Source organism: Pyxicephalus adspersus, chromosome 5 (genome assembly GCF_032062135.1).
Source record: "Pyxicephalus adspersus chromosome 5, UCB_Pads_2.0, whole genome shotgun sequence".
NCBI lineage: Eukaryota > Metazoa > Chordata > Amphibia > Anura > Pyxicephalidae > Pyxicephalus > Pyxicephalus adspersus.
In genome coordinates, this window is record NC_092862.1 from 104,397,274 (window position 1) to 104,417,877 (window position 20,604).

General features: G+C 39.9%; 1 protein-coding gene across 1 annotated transcript in view; it reads right to left on the reverse strand.

Annotated features, from left to right (window-relative positions):
- The window catches only part of SNRK (SNF related kinase), a 50,622-nt gene extending 30,122 nt beyond the window's left edge, over positions 1 to 20,500 (reverse strand). Inside the window, exon 1 of the mRNA XM_072412356.1 lies at positions 20,177 to 20,500. The gene's annotated coding sequence lies outside the window, so the exon portion shown is untranslated. The remainder of the gene's footprint in view (positions 1 to 20,176) is intronic.
- Positions 20,501 to 20,604: the final 104 nt, after the last annotated feature.

The window sequence follows — 20,604 nt, forward strand, 5'->3', positions numbered from 1 at the left end:
AGTACAAAAACAAAAAAATACAAAACAAAAAACAGCTGGTTTCATAAAATCATAATATTCTATCAAGCAACTACAATGTTTAAATACATTAGGGTACCCATAAGGTTGGCAGACAATTGTTGGCATTATGCTTGTTGCCAAAAGGAAACTCTAGGCACACGTGTTCACAGGGGATCATGCATGACAAATGCCAGAAAATCATTCAGTTATTAAAAGTTTATCTTGTCTCTATATAGCCCAGCCAGCTGTACTTGGAGGGTTTATGCACAGTTGTTTCTACAATCTCTACATTTACACTCTTTGAGGTAAGAACATTCTCTGCTAAACCCTATACACTTTAACTGCGGAGGCCCTGTTGGTGCAGAAAGAGCTCACACATGAATAAAAGTCTTTATGACAGTTCAGATGTGCCAAGGATGTCAGATCCATTAGGTTTGTGGTTGTCAAGCAGGAATACAGAGGTTTATTCTATTGCCTATATTTTAGGAAATGTATTATTATACAGTATCATACAGCTATCCTATTTGTAGTTGAACCAATGTAAAATAAATCCTCTATCAATTCATTAGGTACACACTACTTTCATCACAAAAACATAATTCAAGAAAAGGCTCTAAAATTTAGGACCTAATGGCAAGGATGGGTAGAATAAAATGAAACTCCGATACTAATCGAAACATTCTGCAATCCCTGGCATACACTATGAAATTTCTGCTCTTCAGCAAAGGCATATCAACTCAATGACATGGCTAGCAAACTCCCTGTAATTAGTAATAAGTAAATCTAATCTAAAAAGAAAATTGGGCCCGATTCATTAAGTATATTGTTTTTTATTGGTGAAGTCTATGCCTTAAAGAATTTAATCTGTCATAAAAGCCAGAGGTGGGGCAACACAGTACGAAGTTTAATGTTTTGGGTTGATTGCATATTTTCCCCAGTTGTTGAGAGATTCCATTATTTTTTTCTCTGGTCAGAACAAAACACTCTATTACAGTGGTCGCCAACCTTTTGGACCTCATGGAACACTAAATTTACAAGCTCCAGGCCACGCATGCGCGGGGAGCTGTGTGCCACCCAAAGGGGAAGATACTTTTCCCAGGGTGACACCATGATGCCAGAACCTGCCGATGCGCCCCTCCAGTGGGGTCCTTCTCCTGACAATGCTGGAGGACGCACTGGCCAGAGCGGCAGACCACCAAAATTTTCTTGTGGACCAGCCGACCGCTGCTCTACTAGACGGCTATTGATCACATTTGCATATAGTTGTTTTTATGGTTTTTAGTAGAAGTTACTGTAGTTTTTGTAGAAGTTACTGAAATCATGGCTGCTACGATGTACATCTTGAGCAACAGTACACATCAGCCATTTTAGGTTTCCATTAATATCCTCTTACAGCTGCAACATAACAACAGATGCCAAATTCATATGTCTGCATCTTGATGATCTTATAGAATTCTTCTTTTAAAGAATACCAGATTTCCCCTTTCATGAAATAGTGTACCACACCCTTGTAAAAAAAAAGCAGAATCCGCAGAAATTGCAGCCACCTAATAAACTATGTCACTATGTCATCATTCCTAAATTATTACTGGCTTTCGAGGCGTGCAGAGCAAAGCCATATTCCTTTGGACCAGGTTCATATACCAAAAATCAAGGAGTAGGGAGTAGTTATTCAGCAACATTGAATGTCACACAAATATCATAGCCCTCTGCAATACCAATAATGATCAGCACCATCATGCATAGCATTGGAATCAGTTATGGTGTAGGTTGGGGGGGGTTCATAACATGCATAAAAGACTGCCCAAATAGCAAACATTAACTCCAACAGCAACCATTCTTCTGCACGTTTTCTCATGTACATCAGATTATCTTGCAGAGATAACCATTATCACAGAACATATGTGGAAAATGCCTTTCGGCACCACACCTTGTTTAATGATGCAAAAATTCAGATCAATGCACAAATACCTTCAGGTCATTTCTACTACTTGTTTATGAGCCAGCTATTTTTTTTCCTTTTTGCCCAAAGGTAATTTGGACAGTTAAATATAGAAAAAAAGTGAAACACTGGCTAAAAAACAGAAAAAAAATGGTTTCTTCTGTTTATATTCTTCAAAGCAAAAACAGCAAAACTTAACTGGGGGGCCTAAACTGAAAATCCTTACAATCCGGTTTAAATGAATATTATTTTGTATATTTTCTATCATGCTCAGCACAATATTTAAATATTAACTGGGCACACAGCTTAAAATTTAATATACCTGTAGGCAGCATGCTTGAGGACTCACCACTTCTGGTGAGTCATTCAGGGCCTGTTTCTACTAAAGCTGTGCATTGCATCTTGCAAAATGCATGCCCATAGCCATTTGTTGCATTTGGCAATTATTGGAATGTGCAGCTGAGCACACCAGGTCATAAAAAAATTTAGTGCATACTATGCCTTTGAAAGTGCAGTGCTAAGCAAGAGACTTTGCTATGCAGTGCGCTGGTAATGTGCACAATCATGTGGTAATGTGACAGTGACACAGGAGGAGAAAACCCTGCCCCGAAGAGCTAACAATCTAAGGCATTAAAAAGGATTGGCAACCAAGTCTACAAATGCTTAATAAAGCTGCGTACACACTGCCAATTTTTGTCGTTGGAAAGGATCTTTCACGATCCTTTCCAACGACAAGGGGCTGCAAGATGCATGAACGATGCTGTACATACAGCACCGGTCATGCTCTATGGAGAGGGGAGGGGGAGAGCGACGGAGCGGCACCCTGCTGCGCGCTCTCCCCTTCACTTTCATTACGATCAGCTGTCGTCCATCGTCCGTGGATCCGGCAGGTCGGTCGTCCGGACGATGGACGACACCGACTGTACACACAGCAGATTTTCGCCCGATAATTGGCTGATGCCGATTATCGGGCGATAAAAATCTGACGTGTGTACGTAGCTTAAGTGTGTTGAGAAAAAATGCGTGGTAATGAATTAGCCAGGAACAGGCTTCAACCTCTCAGGAATGTGTCACATAAATTAGTACCAGATGCCAGATTTATGTGATATATAGACACAGAGAACAGGACAGGTCATCTGTGTAGAGCTGGAGCTTGCTGCTACCCCCCTACAACACACACTTGTGTATTCCAGCTATTAGGAATATGCAGGAGACAGGGGTGAGCTAGTTTAGGCAGATGAGCACCTGTTAGTGTTTTGCCTCGTGGTCCAGAATATGACTCAAAGGCAGGGGTGCGCACACTTTTTTGGCTTGCAAGCTACTTTTAAAATGACAAAGTCAAAATGATCTACCAACAATAAAAACTTGGACCTAATAACTCCTGTGCACGGTAGAGTTTATTTTGAAAGGCAGAGCTCCGCGATCTCTGCGTTGCCTTTGCGATCCACCTGTTGGGCACCTCTGCTCTAAATGAACAGTTTCAGAGGCTTTTTTGCACTTTATTACATCAGCAGTTTATAAAATGCACCTTAAAGTATCTGACTATGGCTTTCAGATAACAGAATATAAGGAGGCATACAAGATCCATGCAAAGAAGAAACCTTAGTATGTGATGAGCAAATATTAACACAGATTATCTCTTTCCCATCAAGCAAACCTCTTTTTGCTTACATACCACAGAAACTTACATACACATGCATGGTAGACTCCCTATAAAGGGTAACTGCCTGTGTCAATAAAACAGTAAATAGGTGGACATACCTGGAATACAGAGGTTACTTCAATAGCGCTGCCCTGCAGTATTTAGAAACAGAGCAGGGCTTGGAGCTTTAGCTGTAACGTGTCCGGGCTATGTAATGTATGTACAGGATAAAACCAGGAATCCATGGCTCATTTCCCAGTGCTGGTTAAAGAATAATCTGTATAACCATACAGTGCTGATCTTGCTCAGATCCAGTTCATCAAAGACCCTGGTTGAAATGCACATTCATCATTTAAAGTTGTACCAATGGGATCAAAATTTTACCCTGCATGTAAAACTTGTATGAAATGAATGAGACACACACACAGCTTTGACCCATATGAATCACAGGAAGGCTGTCTGACCTTAAATTGGATTAAATGGCTTTAAGCTGCTCAGGTTAACAGGGAACTGTGGCTATTTCCCTACACAAGGAGTGTCAAAATCAAATATACAGTGGGCCAAAACGAAAAATTTGGTCGCGGGCTAACCTTGATATTTATTGAAAAAATATCTTCAATTGAGGAAGGTCGCTAATGAATGTCAACAGAGGAGGGGGCGCTTGTGGGTCCTGATTGACACTCCAGCAGGGCATTCTGGGATTTGTAGTATTAGCCTACCGGCAGGCCAGCTCTAGGAGGCATTTTGTATTTTCTCGCGGACCAAATATAATTACAGTGTGGGACAAATTTGGCCCGCGGGCCTGCGTTTGGCACCCCTGCCCCACACAAATATAGGTATTCATTATCCAAAGTTTGCTATTAGATTTCTTATTCCATAAAGGTTGGTCATTTTTGTAATAAAAGAAATATTATGCATAACATACTTAAATAAATCAGTATAAAATAGAACAGGCATTAACCAACTTTGGTAAAAAGTTGGTATATTACCAATAACACACTGTTAAAGGTTAGTGAACTGTTGTATTTAGAGCGCCCCACAAAGCCCAAAACCCGGGGTGATCTGTATATGCCAACGCCTATGCACCTAAATACTGCTTCATAAACAAAAATTGACCACTTATCTAAAAACAAGGCTATATATATATATATATATATATATATACACACACATACCTCAGAATGTGACATGTACTGTGAATACCGAACATCATTCATAGATCCATCACAACAGATCCATGAACAATGATTGGGAATGATCACTATTGAAGTCAAGAGAGAAGAGAACAGCAGGGTGCCACTCGCTTGTTCTCCTCTCTCCATAGAACACAATGGGCACTGTGTGTACAGTGCTCAGTGATCCTGAAAAGATTGTTTCAAGCAACAAAAATGTTTATGTGTACACACAGCCTAAGCCCTAGCTGCTGGGTGGGAGATTGGGACCCACCCAACGTTTCAATTGGTATTTGTACAGATAATAGTTTCTCAGTGCTTTTGCATTCTGGGTGTCAGCATGAATTTATCCAAGCATGATTGCAGATAAAGTTGCACTAGACTGCAATATATATTCATCTATATCTAGACACACACACACCAAATGTAGTATGATAAATGAGTATCTATGAACAGCTAATTAAAAAAAGACAGAAGGTTATTGTATTCTACTGCTCTAAATTCTCAGCTTTACTTCCCAATGGCCAGCCAATCATACAAGCAATTGCGGTTTAATTTAAATAGCATATGGCCCAGTATGCTCTGTATATGGGAAGTAATGCCTGTGCAGCTCATATATCAACCCAACAAATTCTTAATTTCCAATTCACCACTGGCATAATGAGAATTGCTTGTTGATTGTTTGCAATGAGCAGCACTTTCAAAACTTTAATGAATGTGGCCCAATGACTTTTGTGTGAAACACAGCACAAACACGTAAAAGGAATTAAATATAGACTTTTTATACAGTACATTTACAAAAAATCAAAAACTGATATAGATATTATTACACACACACACACATTATATATATAAATATATAAAGTCCCATACATTTAGGGTTTACACCTACTTTGAATACACAAACATAAAAGCACCACATTCCATGACACTTCTTACTAGGACTTAAAAGGGCTCCTGCTGTACAGCTGTTCTAACCAGCAAACACATCTATAGCATTGAAGCTTTCTTTTTCCTCCCACAATCCACACATTGACTGCTATTGATTGCCAATTAGCCAACTGAAATGTGCAGGAGACAGTAAGGGGCTGGCAACCTACAGTTCAACTTTAAAGCTTATATGATCATGAGGGTCAATATTGCAGAAAGAGACAGGCGATGTCCATTCTGCAATATTGTGTCCTACTTGCCTGATCACTCCGGGTTTCTGAAGTCAAAGTTGTGCAGCATTAGCTTTGGGTGCCAGGGAAAGGCTTCAATCCTGGCTGCATTTGCATGTGCCGTGATCAACTCGCTTAAGCAAGTGTTTTGGCCAATCTTGGAACCAATAGGCATGCTATTAAGGATGAATTAACGTAACTATGGTTTTATTAACAAAAGCAATGGTTAAAAAAAATGTTGGATAAATAAGGCAAGGCACTACAGTGCTTTATGTGCAATGCATTGCCAATATTAGTGCGGGTTACAGTGAATGGGGTCTCCTAGCATACCTACAGTACTGAAGCTAATGTGTTACATACAGGCTGCCTCCTATTTTGAGGCAGGGAAAACTAACTACAACGCTTTGTGCATAGTGATATATAAAAGTCAGCATTTATAGATATTCTTCCCAAAAAAACAATTATTTCCAGTTTTACAAGGGACCTAGGGGTCATCCCATTAGTAACGTTTGAATATTTCCCATGTTGGTGGCCAAACCTATAAAGTTTTATTCAAGACAGATTTAATGCACTGAAAACATAAATCAGGACTTGAATTACACTTAGAAAAGAAAAGACTGCATTCAAACTTTTTAAAGGAGCACTAAAACTAAGCTACAGCAGAACAAAGAAGAAAACAAGAGCACATTTATTAACCAACTTGCTTGTTTGAAAAACAGCGTCTGGGATCTATGCTGCAGTAAAGGCAGAAAAAGTCTCCTACACTGGGTATATTACAGCAAAACCATTTAAAAAGCTGCTGATCTGAGAATAGGTAAAACTGGGCCAGGTAAAAGCTTGCATGCAAGCATTAATGGTCTTGAACAATTATCACCAATGGGTTATTTACTGTTCACTACAAAAAATAAAAACTTTTTTTTTAACAATTCTGCTATTTAGAAGATGAAAATAATGTTGAGTTTGTCAATGGAAACAATGACCAATTCTCACAAAGTCTCTATTGACATGAAAATTCAAACCGGCCCAGCAAACTGTTCCATCTCTAACATTTCTCCTGAGCTGAGATCCTAACGGGTCCTAATGGAACCAACAATAGTCTAAATAGTCCCAGCTTAGCACAACCATAACAACATAGCTAAAAATGTATTTTATGTAGAAATTATCCAGGGTATTATTGTGGAAGAATCCTGGAATCGGAATTATCATGTTTGCTAGTTCTCCTCTTACTGATAGTGGCACTGCCACATTGTCAGGTTTAAGCAGAAGAAAGATGTAGACCAAAGCTCAACAATTCCCTCTGAAGTCAAACTTTAAAAGGAACATGCAGCCATCTGTAGGAGTTTGGATTCCAAAACATGTTGCATCTTTATAATAGGTTTACTGGAAGGACAGGTTCAGTTTAACCTGAAAGGATTCAAAAGATTTACAAGAGTAAAAATAGCAAGAATCACTCTTTTGTTTTATCTAATGATGAATAAGGATGCCAAGTCATCCCCACATTACAACACATGCTGTTTTGTACAATGATACTGTAAATTCAGCAGTAATAGGAAACACCTCATATTGAGGAAACACCTGATGAATGTTCAATGTACGTATTTGAGAACAAGCATCTACTTGTGTTGGCTGCTTTAATGTTGGACGCCTTCTTACTCATCACCTCACAGAGGCCCAAGGCGGACTACTATGCGGTGCCACCCAAGCGATTTAGGAGGACCTTCAGCCTCCACTAAAAGATGTGATTTGGCCTGAGGTCTATAGAATCAAAGATCTCTTACCATATTCTTGTGTATGTCTCTTATTTAATAAGACATATTGGGCCTTATTTACTCAAGTTCAAGACTGGAGAATATAGCCCATCATAGGTGAGCCAAAGTGATCCAGAAAACTTAGGATAGATTTCTTCAAAATTGTTTGTTATTAAGTTGCAGATTACTTCAATCATTGACCAGAGCACATAATAGTAAGAATTACCAAAAGGAACTGAAATAACATTGTGTGCGACCCGCAGTCAAGAACAATGATTTATTACAAAACTCTTCATAAACCAGGTTTGCTGGATCACCCTGGTCTATCTTCTACAGTCCTGAAGAACTTTAGTAAATTATGCCAATTTTGTTTTGCTTATTGACCGTCTATAAAATTGTTGGTCCTTATGTTTCTATACTCTTTATCTGTGTTTATACGAAAATAACATATTCCAATTTAAGATGTTTTGGGTTGGGGTTGAACAAACATGACTGAACACACAAATGCACAGAACTATGTGTACGGAGTTGCTGATAACAAATAAAAAACTCATTCTATGTAAAAAAAAAAAAAATATGCCAACCAACTAATGTAAGAACTGTGACCGCCAAGCATGCAATGTAAATAATAAACACAACATTTGGTTTCTCGAATCAGTGGGCCTGATTTATTAAAGCCCTCCAGGGCTGGAGAGGATACACTTTCATCAGTAATATGGGTAATCAGCAAACCTGAAATAATTTTCTTAAAAGTAATTTGATACTATTTGTTAGCAAATGTTTTCAGTCCTGGACCAGGTCCATTCCAGGTTTGCTGGATCACCCAGCTTCACTGATGAAAGTGTATCCTCTCCAACCTTGGAGAGCTTGAATAAATTAAGCTCATTCTGTTAAAAGGCAAAGACCCAGCAGGCAAACAACTAAACTTTAATATTTTAGGAAAACAAAGGGAAAACGGAGAGGACTTAACTGTTCAACAAAAACCCTAACCAACTTAATAAAATTGGCAAACGTTTGCAGAGACAAACAGTTAGAAATTAGAAATCTTATCTAGAAAGCCCTGCAACTTGGCTTACGGTTATAGTTATGGCATACCACAGGAATACATTTCTAGCATGACGCCATTGCCAAAGTGTTTGTATCTGCATTCAAAATTTTTTCAAGCTGGGTGGAAACATTATGTAGACAGGTGTTGGTCCCCCCGTATTGTGACCCAACGTTTTTGTAACCACCGAAAAATAGCCGGGTGGTTACTAAAAAAGTGTCGGGTGGTGCACCCAGGTAAAAGGGGCTGGGGAGAACACTGCAGAGGGTTGTGGAATATTACACAAAGCCATAAGCTTGTTGAGTACAAACGAGCCACCAGGGTTAGATATACACACTGTACCAAATTCTTTGATTGTTGGATGTTCACATCGCATGACTAACCAGTTTTGAAGGTTTGCAACAGTAAAATCTATGAAGGTATGTTTAGCAACTTGTGCTAAATTTGAATCTATCATGCCATAAAGGAGGCAAATTACCAATAGGTTATTGCAAAATGATATCTTCATCTGTCATCCTGGATTCACTGTTGAGACTAGGAAGTGTTTGGACCAGTTGAGACTCCACAGAATTAATAATGCCCCGGAACAAGTTAAACTTGGTTAAAAAAAGCACCTTGGCACAGGAGGACTGGCTGCACACAAAAAAAAAAATTTCTAACAGGGCTAGCAGCAGCTGTAACAATATTCTGCCTGGGGTTTCTCTTTAACCTTTTTCTATTCTAAAGCAATATACACACATGCTTCAAGATTTCAAGCACTTAGGTGACATTATAAAGGCTTCACATTTTATGCTCACCTTGAACAGGTGGCTAAGTGGAAATTTCCAGCAATAAAAATAGCAGTCCTGCTTTGCTTGGGGAGTTACTTGCAACTGCAAACAAACAGGAGAGCAATTATATCAAACCTAAAGCATGCCGCTTTACATTCTATATCACATTTTAAGGAATAACAAAAAGTAGAAAGAACCATGACAAAATGTATAATCCCTAATTAAAATGCCTAACGGATGTAACATGTTGGTTATAAAATTATCATTTTTTGAAGGTAATTATGATATTTGAGAATTCTCTCATGTAGAGATAGTGAGGCCCTGGTGACAAATACACTGAAGGCACAATTTTGTTTTGCCAGTTCATCACTGTCCAATAATATCAATCATCAACCTATAACCACTAACATAAAACTCAGTCTTATCCTAATTACAACCTGGTTGCAGTAATAGGAAATGTATAACTTCACCAGTACTAATCTATGCTTGTTTCATTTTCATTTTCTATATACCAGTTTGTCAGGAAGTAAAATATAATACCATATGAAATAACCACAAAAAATGATCTGCAACTTGTAACAGAGCCCACAATGGGAAGCCCTCAAATATTCCTGAACAATGGACTACTGGCAAAATTCTGCCACAAGTCCAATTAAAAGGGTGCCATTCATCAGGTTTTTTAGTTCCCATTTGTGGAGTCATAGTATGAACCGGGATGCTGAAACTGTATTTACCCGTACATGCAGGTCATTAGAAATGGCAAGTCTGTTCTCAATCAAACAGACCTTCTCTAGAAAGCTTGTATTGTGGAAAAGAGGACGGACAAGGGGAAACATTGTCCAGCACTACAAAACAGAAAGCAGAGCCTGCTTATGGAGAGTGCAAATATGGCCAAACCTTTGAACATGGAGTATTACAAACTATACAAAAACATTGATAGGTTATTTGCACGACTTTAGGTATGAATATATAAAAAATACATTCACCAAAAAAGATCCCTTTTAACAGAAATACTAACAATAAAACCCAGCATTTAATATGTTTAGTGTTTTGATTTTATGAGTAGTGCTGCTGTAAAACCTTGCAGCAGATGGCAAGGGAATTCACTCCAATTTACATCTATCAATGCATCAAGCTTTACATGATAATGAAATCAACAGTCCTGTAGGTGATCCTAAGCCAGTTGTCAGGTATTTACCTTGGGAGGGCAATGCTGCAAATAAAATTAGATTTATTTTAAAGCCAGTGACTCAAAATCAAGAGAAATCTGAATCAGATGGTTGCAACACATTAACTCTTTAACAGAACAGACTGAGGGCTTCGTTGCTGTAGGAGAAAAGAAAGTTTACCTTGTTGCCCATGGCACCAATATTCCAACCGGCATTTCTAATCTGCTTTGCTTATGGTAAAACAAACCAAAACTGCAGCTGCTGACCTTCCAAAAATGCAAGTTGGCTGGCTGTTACTGTTTTCAATCACTGAGCCATATCAGAAAAGTTACACACTTTTCTGTTCAAGAGGATGCACCTCTATGCAAATTTTTCAGGTCTAACATTTAAAGCATCAAGAAAGGCCAACGTGAAAGCCAAGCAACTTTTCAGACTTTTACAATGCCAGCCTTCACGCTGTTTATTTTTGTACCAGTTCTTAGATTAAAAACATACAAGTTACATTTTTTTTACATATTTTTAGCAAATGGAAAAAGAGCTCCAAACAAGTCATCCTTAACCTCTCTAGCTACTTGTACGGTGAAGTAATTCATTAATAAGATATGCTCTTCGAGCACAAGCAAGACTCTATGGACTTGTTCAGACTGGCAGCTTCTGGGCAGACAACTGGCAGTTCCCAGGCATCTGACAGCCTGCTAATCCTTGTGACCTGCAGTCATCAAACACCCCTAAACAATTCTCTGACTCCTCTATTTTGCTGGACAGTGCAGGCACCTGCACTTTTACTATGGTACCACACTGCTATACAACTACCAAGGAGCAGGCAACAAACAAGTCATAAAATCTGGTTTTAGCCATTTCTAGCAGCTTACAAATACCTGCTCTGTCTTTACATTAGAGGTCAACTGGTCTGCCAGGATTCTATTGCAAAAATTGGACAGAGAGCTAAGATTTAATTTTTTGTTGGAAACCTTAAAGACAAATATTTCCACAACCCTTTTGACTTATGAATATGAAGGTAAGGGCTAAGGGCTTGTTTTAAAGTGCCCTTACTGCTGGTTCTGAATATGTTAATCTTTTAGAGTATGTATAGTCTCGGCACCTGAACACCTTAGAAGAAGAACAGACTCTGGAATATTTCTAAAACCTGTTTTGTGATAAAACTAACATTTGGATAATTGAACCTAAAAGAATTCTAAAATTCCTGTTGTGACTGGACTGACCTTTTTACATGGCATCGTTTGGACTACAACATCCATAAAGTCATTCACTGAGGCGTTGCCATCAAATGCAGGATCAAGATCTGCATGAATATGTATAATATATTTTATTAACAGCTAGCAAAGCTACAAAGTTGTCCACTGATGCAGTAGCATTAAAACAAAACTTTACAAAAGTGATTTACGTGGCCAGAGTAAATCACCATGGGCCTAAAATCAGTAGAAGAAAAATGCTGTAGCCTTTAACAGAATATGTGCTAAAAAATTAAAACTTTAAAATTCAAATTTTAAATACATTAGGTTTTGACTTTTTAATAAAGAACAGATTTTATCTATTGGCAAAAAATTGGATTATGATTAGTTTACTCAAGTTCATATACACCGAAAGTCACATTCACGTCCAGCAATGTTTTTTGATATGTTTTACTCATGACCCCTGGGAGGCTATCATTGTGTTCCAAACGCAAGCACAATAAGAGAGCCTTGGGCAACCCAAAGAAAAGCCATCAGGATTACATCTGTCAGCGGGTCTGGGAGTGCCATGAAACCTCTCTGGAGAAGCCTAACCTTGCAGTATTTGTCAGCCCAAAAAAAATAATAGGCCACCCTATAGCCACATCATATAGGATTTACCCACATCAATAAACTGTTACTAATATATTAGTATACTGTTGGAAATGATCTCATACATTAACAAAGCACCATGTGTGACAGGTGCAAAGCTAGACCAACTGGTATTACAATGCTGAGTGATACACAAAATACCACAGACGTAGGCAGTAATGTGGTATTTTAAAGGCAGACACCATCTGCATGAATTCTGAATGGTGTGTCTAGATAAAGGACTAGCATATTTGGTAACGACTGAAGCAAATGGTAAAAAATGTTCCCTAAAAGAGCTTTAAAGCTATATTTTAGAATTTAATGCTATAACTTAGTACTGGTCCATTGTTTTAATGAGGACAATACAATTTTGCAGATTATACCACTTCCATGTACCACCACTGGATAGGGAATATATTAGAGGTCACACCATAAGCACCTCTTTAGTTATTTCTAAAGAACATTAACAAGTCAATGGTTTTCGGTACATATCATATACACAATTCTATAGAATCTCTGGCTAAACCTACATCAATATTTCATAAATGGTCTGTCCAAGAATGTTATCAAGAGGATCCATCCTGTATACAGACGATAGATTTCCTTAGCCTAAAAAAAAGTCTAGGGTGTGTACAGATATCCCCCAATATCAGTATTAGTGATCTATTCTGCTCAATCACTAAGGGACAGGAACAACGGGCTTTGTTCCTCATGAGGAGGATGAAGCAGGGTGCTCAAAAAGATCCAAGCTAAAAACAACATTACACAGTCAAATCCAAATGAATTTGAAGATTTCTTATTAATGGGTTTGTTGTGATACAGGTTTGGTTCTCAAAGCAAGGTGTCTCTGGAAGTTGTAAGTTTGGGTTTTGTGCTGCTGGTATACTATCTGGAGAATACTAACAGTTCAGATTGGTTGTTTCGCATGAAACCATGCATTTCCTAAAGCTAAAACACTTCTGTTGATTAGTTTTGACTGTATGGCCTGACAAGCTAAATTACAAGGATTTATTGCCAAGAGTCATGTCAGAGGTAGACAGAAGAAAAGACCAGCAGGATGCTAGTTTAATAGGGAGTTCTGCACCCAGCAGCAATGTCTCCACAAGTTGTTTTTATTAGGGGAAAACTGCTGCTATGCATTGTGACCCTTTGCTGTGTTGCTCTGTCTTTGAAGATTAGAAACTGGAAGACAACTGGCAGTCATGGAAGGCGACATGCAGCTTCCTGAACTTGTCTTTACAGATCAGATCCAGCTAGACCCGGAGAATCATTCATGTAACACCTTTTACTTTATTCTTATCATAAAAATCTAAAGACTTACTATGTCCATAAATGCTAAAACTATAAATATAATGTTAAAAAAAAATGCAAAATATTTGTTTTCCTCTCACTGGCTGTGGATACTTACCTTACATTTGTTAGGCCCAGATTAGAGAAGGTCTTGTGTAAACTTGGGGAAGGTTTAGACTACATGTTAAAAACAATGCAGTGTTTGGTGCTTCTTTGTGCCTGATGGACACAGCTAGATGCCTGGAAGCAAACCATATTATCTAGGCTTTTTCTTTTCTTTTATTTCTTGCATTGGAGAAAAAAAACACCTAAACGATGGGGCAATGCTGAGCACCTAGGCAGTGAATTGTAAAGCACCAACATAGGGGAGGAAGGAGTGTGAACCACACCATCCCCATATTGGTGGCAGGCAACCACAAGCAGCTGCCACTGCAGATAAAGTGACCACATTTTCTCAGAATAGGCAAAACACAGGTTCACGTCTTAAAACAAGTTGACAATACTTAGGCTGGACTGATACCGTTGCATTGCAATAACATTTATTATACCTGTTGGTGCACTGCCATTCATTCTATAAAAAAAATCTAAAACCATATACATAGTAGAAATATTTCTAAATTTCCACTAAAATGTGTGCATTTAAACAGAGAATAAAAGGAATATGTGCACATGATCATTAGTCATGTGAGCTGACCACTAAGTAATAAAATGCCTGGCCTAAATATTAATATTCAAATCAGAGAACACAGATAGGTATTAATCTTAACCAAATGGAACAAATAGGAGACATATATTGTTAAGATTTACACACACTCAGTTTACCATATTACTTCAAAACCAAGGTCAATCATGGAAACCAGATAAACTCATTTTGCTGTCCATGGTATTGAAATGTTTGGTTTTGCTAGACTAACATTTCCTTTTTTTTGTTTCTATGTTAAACACTAGTCTGTTATTTTATTGTTTGAATAAAACTCTTCTCAATGTTGATGTTATTTTATCAGCAATTCTACCATCTCCAGCCAAAGACTGTGAAAGGTACTTTGTTATAACATGCAGCAGAATACATAGAAAATAACGATTTATTGCTAAGAAAAGGAGGTGTCTTATGGGCCCATCAATATAAAAACTCAATGCTTACAAGCATCCAGTTTTTCCTTTTTTGAGACCCAGAAGATATATTAAAGTCAATGCAGCATGCAGGAAGCACATTAGAGCATCTCATAAAAAACAATAATTTAAAATTTAGCAAGAGGCCCCTGCAGAGTTGCTGGAAATGACACATAAAAATACGAGGACAGTGTCCTTCCCTGCCCCTTTTAGCTGGGCGCACCACCTGGCACCTTTCAGTAAACACCTGGCTGTTTTTTGGTGGTTACCGAGAAGTTGGGTCACATTACAGGAACCACCATATGCCTACAGCCTACAAAAAGTTTCCGGGGGAGAGCACCGTGAAGACATACTGAGTTATCTTGTGGTCAGTATGTTGCCATCTTATAAATTGAATCAATGGGGTTTTTTTGTTTGTTTGTTTTTGGTGCAGGACCAATTTGGCATTGCCAGAGTTGATTATTTTATTAACTTGCAAAAAAAAAAAAAAAAAGCAATTGAATGATTTGCTGCCATTGACAACCTTTCCAACTTTTTACCCTCTAGTTTATATGAATTATTCACTAAGCTAAGACATACGTCTGCATCATTACAATAGAAGGAAGCAAACTTTTCCTGTCGTTTTCTGCACTGTATCCGTACATAGAAAAGCCAGATGGCTGTCTTCCAACACAATGCTGCTGAAATCCACAGTCACCAAGAAGCTCTCCATATACAATATTGGTCATTTGAATTTAGCTCACTTTATGTTATTAGAGAGTAAACTGAGTAATTTTTTTTTTAATTAGTTCTAATCAGTAGGATGAGAGGACCAACAAACATCAAAGCCCTCTATGGCTGCTCCTCCAATATAAACCATACAGCTTTTTAGAACTGCTTTGGCAAGTTAAGAATAGACAATACTGTCTACATGTAAACCCAAATAACAACATCATTTTATAAGGCTGCTCAGCATACAGTCAAATGTTCAGATTCTAAATGACACAATGGCTACATATGTTAACAGATACAATTATCAGATTCAGTATGCTTTGAATTCAAAATGCATTACCATGAATTAAATTGAATGTGAAGGTAAAAAAAACATTATTAATATTATTGTATATATTTTCTTGCATATATATTGTACAGCTACTACCACACGTGTTCTACCAATGCCTAAGTCCAACAACGTCCACACGGTCATTGTATAATATGATATAACATTGTAAATATTTAACAGTGCAGTAAATCAACAGAACATACAGCTTTCTTGAAACCAGCTACTCAAATATTAAACATGTATTTTACATGTGCCAGCTGGGATAAAGACATCCTGGTAATCTTTGTTCAGTGATTGGAATGCACTATTTCTCATGCATAGTATGATTAATGTGTATATTCACCCGAAGCACATAAAAGTCACAAACAGAACAGCACACACAAGCTGTGCAGTCAATGATACTCAGGTATTTGCAGCCTATATAGACATAATAGCAGAGATCTTGCATCAGCTAAGCTTTCTTCATCAAAATATGCAGTTGTGGGACATAGCAAATGCCCCAAGCAGGACAACAATCTGCTACCAGGCAATAATATCAAACACAAAATGTGAAGAGAAATGATCTCACCCATCCCACCTGTATGCAGTGTAAAGGGTAAACATGCCTGCAATGTGTTCACCGCACCTATGAAATGCTTCTGGCCATGCATAATAAGCAAAGATATGCACACATTACCTAGAAGCATGGATGTCAGCATATACACGTCAAGCTTGTGCTGCATTCATCTTTTACAATCTCATTGTACAATAATACAGTCATATGAATGCCTATTATCTGGACACAAAGCCACACATGCCTGCATTCCATTCATAGCAGGATTCTGTGAAATGTACCCTAAGTACACATGTGTCATAGGTGTGACTAATGGAAATAGTACAGACTATTGGCACATTCCATGCATAGATTATAATCGTGCTGTGCATACCTCGGGCATGACTTTCCCTACAATTCAACTGCTTACCTGAAAGATCTTAGAGGAGAATGACATATGCTGATCATAGATTACCAAAGGAATTGAGAGCTGGCATATGAATGGGTGTGTAAAGGATTATTTCAATGAAGATGGCTCTCCTTACATACAAATCAGCAGCTACCAACCACAGCTTAGCATTTTACTCACACTGGGGATCCTATCACCCACCCTTTTCCTACACTGCATACACTGGGGTCTACAGAGTGAATGGGTAACAGCGCAGAGAATGAATGTACATCATTCATCTTAAGGTGGTGCACACTGGTATCTACAAAGTGGATGGACAACACAGGAAAATAGGAGTATATAACTAATCTTATTGTTTTAGGGAGTACACATTATCAAAATACACCAAGGTCTGACTATACTATGCGGGGAATGGGAGATTTATTGTTATAGTCTGAGCAGTATAAATACCCAGATCTAGAAATCACATCACTCTTCAATGGACAGTGCAGCAATGAGGAAAGCATGGTGTCACCTCCAATGTATCACATTTACCCACACAGGTAAACATGTCAACTTTCTATCTTGCCACACAGATCTGCCTGGTGAACAGAAAGTACATAAAGGAAGGGGCCCTGGTGCTAGCGGGTTCAAACCTATAACACAGAGTTCAGCAACAAATACACGAATGAGGGGTAAACTACACATGTTAGTGCAATGATGGGCACAGGGAGTTCAGCAAAAAATACACGAAGGAGGGGTAAACCACACACGTTAGTGAAATGATGGGCACAGGGAGTTCAGCAAAGAGAAATTATGGAGAGTGGGCACAAGATAAGTGGGCACAAAGCACTGGTACACAGAGTGGGAATATGCACAATGAATAAATAGTACATGGAGAAGCACATTACACATGTCAGTGCCCTAGAGAGACTCCATGGGAAGGTATATCTTCATGGCACATCTAGGAGCATACAGGGCTCAGCAAGCTATATGGACAGTACAAGAAGAAAGAGGCACAGCACACCACTTAATGCCTTAGTGGGCACACAATCTGGCACACACTTCAGGTGGAATGGACAGTATGTGAAGGAGAGGGCACATCATACACCTTTGTGTGTTACTGGGTACATTCTGTAGAATAAATGGGCAGTACATGGAAGAGGTGACGTATCTTAGTGGGCACTCGTACTGCCAGTGAGTGAATAACAGATACACATGACACATTTTACTGGGTTAGTGTTCACACATGCAGGATGAATGGAGATGACAAAGAAGAGTGGGCACATCACACATATTAGTGCCTTAGTGGGCATACTGTCTAGCAAACATTTCAGGATGAATAGATAGTTCAAGGAGGAGGGGGCATATCATAAATCACAATGCCCTAATGTGCACACACTGCTTGGTGAATAGACAATACAGGGAGGAGAGGGCACAGCACAGAACCTAACTGCTTAGTGGGCAAACCCTGAATGATGAATGGACAATGCAAGGAGGAGGGGGCAAATATCATCTTAGTGGGCACACATGGCAAGGGGAATGGACGGTTAAGGGAGGAGGGGTACATACTGCAGGGTGAATGGACAGTGCAAAGGGAGAGGAGGGCTTATCACACATCTTAGTGGGCACACACTGCAGGGTGAATGAACTGTACAAGGAGGAGGGGGCACAACACACATATTACTGACTTAATGGGCAAATATTGAAGGATGAATGGTCAGTGCAAGGTGGGAGGGGGGCATACTACATCTTAACAGCCACACTTTGCAGGGTGACTGACACTACAAATAGTGAATGATAAACATAGAACATTTAGGGGGCACACAGTATGGGGTGAATGTACAAGGTGGCAGTCTTGTGATCTATGTCCTTTACCCTACATTGTATTCATCTTAGTGGGCATACACTGCAGAATGAAGGGACATTACAAGGAGGAGAGGGCACATCAAACATCTTTTTATACTTTCGTAGGCACACCAGTATGGCATACACTGGAGGATGAACGGACAGTATATGGGGGGTGGGTACATCTCTCATCTTAGTGGGCACACACTGCTGGGTAAATGGGCAGGAAGGCAAGAAGAGAGCTCATAACACATCTCTATACATCAGTGGGAACATAGACTTGCATACAATACAGGGCGATTGGGCATCTATCACATCCTAGTGGGCACACATTGCATGGTGAATGGGCATCTATTATATCTTTTTGGGGTAACATATCAGGGTGAATAGACATCTATCAAATCCTTGTGGGCACACATTGCAGGGTGATTAGGCATCTATCACATCCTAGTGGGTACACATAGCAGGGTGAATGGGCATGTATTTTGTCTTATTGGGCATTCATAGCAGGGCATATGGGCATCTACTATATCTTACTGAGGACCATAGTGGGGTGAATGGGCATCTATCACATCTTAGTGGGCACACATTACAGGGTGAATGGTTAGTACAAGGATTGTGCACATGACACATATTCGAGCCTTGGTGGGCACACAGAGTAGGGTGAATGGGCATCTATCACATCCTAGTTGGCACACAGTGCAGGGTGAATAGGCATCTGTCACATTCCAGTGGGCATACATTGCAGGGTGAATGGCTAGTACAAGGATTGTGCACAACACATATTCAAGCCATGGTGGGCACACATATCACGGTGAATGGGCATCGATCACATCCTAGTGGGCACACATATCAGGGTGAATGGGCATTGATCACATCCTAGTAGCTACACATTGCAGGGTGAATGGCTAGTACAGGAATTGTACAGATGACACATGAGCCTTGGTGGGCACACAGTGAAGGGTGAGTGGGCATCCCATCACATCTTGTGGGCACACATTGCAGGGTGAGTGGGCATCCTATCACATCCTATTGGGCACACAGTGCAGGGTGAATGGGCATCCTATCACATCCTAGTGGGCACACAGTGCAGGGTGAATGGGCTTTACAGGGAGGAGGGGGCACACATAAGACAGCTAAGTGAGCACACATTGGGTGAATGGGCATTGATCAAATCCTAGTGGGCACATATAGGGTGAATGGGCATTGATCACATCCCAGTGGGCACACATATCAGGCTGAATGGGCATTGATCACATCCCAGTTGGGCGCACAGTGCAGGGTGAATGGGCATTGATCACATCGCAGTGGGCACACAGTGCAGGGTGAATGGGCTGTACAGGGAGGAGGGGGCACACATATGACAGCTCAGTGGGCACACAGTCTGGCATAGACTGCAGGGTGAATGGACGAGGAGGAGGAGGGGGCACAGTGAAGCCGTTGTTTGCCTGCGATCAGTGGGTGCGCAGAAAGAGGGAGGGTGCTGCTCACTTACATCTGCGGGCAGGAGAAGGAAGGAGGCCGGGCCAGGCAGAGCCCTCCAGCTGGTGCTCAGATGATAATGATCCCGTGCTGGGCACGTACTCCGGCTATGGGTGGTAGAGAATGAAGTGTGGTGCGCACAGTAATTCCTCCGCCGGGTGCCTCTTCCGGGTGGTATATTAGCAGCGTCCTGGCTCTGGCTGCCCCCCTATAGTCTGCCAGTATCCAGCACTGACACTGCAAACCAACATGATGGAGCTGCTGTTATTATGAGCGACCGCAGGGACAAGAGCGACACCGGAGCGCAGTCGCACTCCGCCGCAGCCCCTCCTTTCTGTGACGTCTTGTCATGTGGGTGTGTCCTCCTGCTGTCGTATGTCGCCAACCTAGGAAGAAGGCGTGGCTAAGGCGCAGCCAATAACTAAACTCATATAGTAGATT